Raw genomic sequence first — 2,647 nt, 5'->3', positions numbered from 1 at the left:
CCAGCAGAATTCCCAGGGGCTGCGGAGACAGGGAGAGAGGAAAAACAGGGAATTCAGCTGGGAAAACAAGGGAGTTTCATCGTTTGATTTAAATTTAAAATCTTTTCATTTGAATTTTTTTTTAAAAAAGAGTTTCGCCATTTTGAGTTAAATTTAAAATATTTTAATTTAATTTTTTTAAATGAAGTGTTTCATCATTTGATTTACATTTAAAATATTTTAATTTGAATTTTTTAAAATAGTTTTGTCATTTTGATTTAAATTTAAAATATTTTAATTTAATTTTTTTAAATAGTTTTGTCATTTTGATTTAAATTTAAAATATTTTAATTTAATTTTTTTAAATGAAGTGTTTCATCATTTGATTTACATTTAAAATATTTTAATTTGAATTTTTTAAAATAGTTTTGTCGTTTTGATTTAAATTTAAAATATTTTAATTTAATTTTTTTAAATGAAGTGTTTCATCATTTGATTTACATTTAAAATATTTTAATTTGAATTTTTTAAAATAGTTTTGTCGTTTTGATTTAAATTTAAAATATTTTAATTTAATTTTTTTAAATGAAGTGTTTCATCATTTGATTTACATTTAAAATATTTTAATTTGAATTTTTTAAAATAGTTTTGTCGTTTTGATTTAAATTTAAAATATTTTAATTTAATTTTTTTAAATGAAGTGTTTCATCATTTGATTTACATTTAAAATATTTTAATTTGAATTTTTTAAAATAGTTTTGTCGTTTTGATTTAAATTTAAAATATTTTAATTTAATTTTTTTAAATGAAGTGTTTCATCATTTGATTTACATTTAAAATATTTTAATTTGAATTTTTTAAAATAGTTTTGTCGTTTTGATTTAAATTTAAAATATTTTAATTTAATTTTTTTAAATGAAGTGTTTCATCATTTGATTTACATTTAAAATATTTTAATTTGAATTTTTTAAAATAGTTTTGTCGTTTTGATTTAAATTTAAAATATTTTAATTTAATTTTTTTAAATGAAGTGTTTCATCATTTGATTTACATTTAAAATATTTTAATTTGAATTTTTTAAAATAGTTTTGTCGTTTTGATTTAAATTTAAAATATTTTAATTTAATTTTTTTAAATGAAGTGTTTCATCATTTGATTTACATTTAAAATATTTTAATTTGAATTTTTTAAAATAGTTTTGTCGTTTTGATTTAAATTTAAAATATTTTAATTTAATTTTTTTAAATGAAGTGTTTCATCATTTGATTTACATTTAAAATATTTTAATTTGAATTTTTTAAAATAGTTTTGTCGTTTTGATTTAAATTTAAAATATTTTAATTTAAATTTTTAAAAGTTTCATCATTTTATTTTAAGATTTGGGTTTTAAAAAGGAGTTTTGTCAATTTAAATTTAAAATATTTTAATTTAAAATTTTTTAAAAGTTTCATTTTAATTTAAAATACTTAAATTTAAAAAGTTTCATCATTTTAAATTAAATTTAAAATATTTTCATTTAAATTTTAAAAAAGTTTCACTTTATTTTAAAATACTTGAGTTTTTAAAAAAAGAGTTTTGTCATTTTAATTTAAACATAAAAATTTAAATTAATTTTTTTTTTTAAGCATCATCATTTTAATTTAAAATATTTACATTTAAATCATTTCATCATTGACATTTCAATTTAAACCACTTCAATTTAACTTTAAAAATTGAAAAAAAATTAAATTCAAAACCTCATTTGAATGAAGTTTTGGTACAAAAGAATGGCCAAAAATCGCTTTCATGATTTTTTTTTTTTAAATTTGTAATAAATTGAGGATTTTTAATAATTTCAATGAAGTTTACTTTAAAGATTTTAATGAAGTTTGACCGTTCAGCATTTGGAATCATTTTTGAAATTTTTGAGTATTTTGAATCCTTTTTCAATTTTTTCCCATTTTTCATCCTTTAACCCTTCGGAATTTGAAAGATTTTTTAATTTTCAATCACCTTTACCCATTGAGCATCGTTAACATCATTTAATTGGGAATCAAACGGAACCATTTCGAATGTGAATCCTTTTTTTTTATTTTTAATAGTCTGAGCATTCAGCATTTTTCAGCCATTCAAAAATAATTGATTCAAAGTTGAACCATTTTGCATCTTTAATGCATTTTAAAAATCACTTCATGCCTTGACCACCTCGCATTTTGAAGGAATATTTTCTTTTCATTCAGAATAAAGCTGCACCATTTTGCACTTTTATTCCCTTTTAAACTTTTTCAACTCCACCATTTCTCACTTTTAATATTTTTTTTCAAGATTTTGAATAAATTCCCTTCAAATTCTTTAAATTTTTAATAACGTTTGACCCTTTAGCATTTTTTTATCACTCCAAGATATTTTGAATTAACGTTGAATTTAACATTTGCAACCACGACATTAAATAACGTTTTTAATTGGATGTTTGAAATAATATTTTAAAAATTTAACAATTCCACCGTTTCATATTTTTAAAAATTTAACAATTCGACAAATGAATAAAAATTTAACAATTCATATTTTTAAGAATTTTGGGATGAAATTTCCACGTTTTCAATGAAATTTAATTTTAAAAAATTTTGGGTTTAATTTAAAAATTAAAAAAAAATATAAAATTAAAAACATTTAAAATTAAAAAAATTAA

This window comes from Corvus brachyrhynchos, unplaced genomic scaffold (assembly GCF_000691975.1).
Source record: "Corvus brachyrhynchos isolate BGI_N302 unplaced genomic scaffold, ASM69197v1 scaffold219, whole genome shotgun sequence".
Taxonomy (NCBI): Eukaryota; Metazoa; Chordata; class Aves; order Passeriformes; family Corvidae; genus Corvus; species Corvus brachyrhynchos.
Note: the sequence above shows the minus strand (reverse complement) of the source record.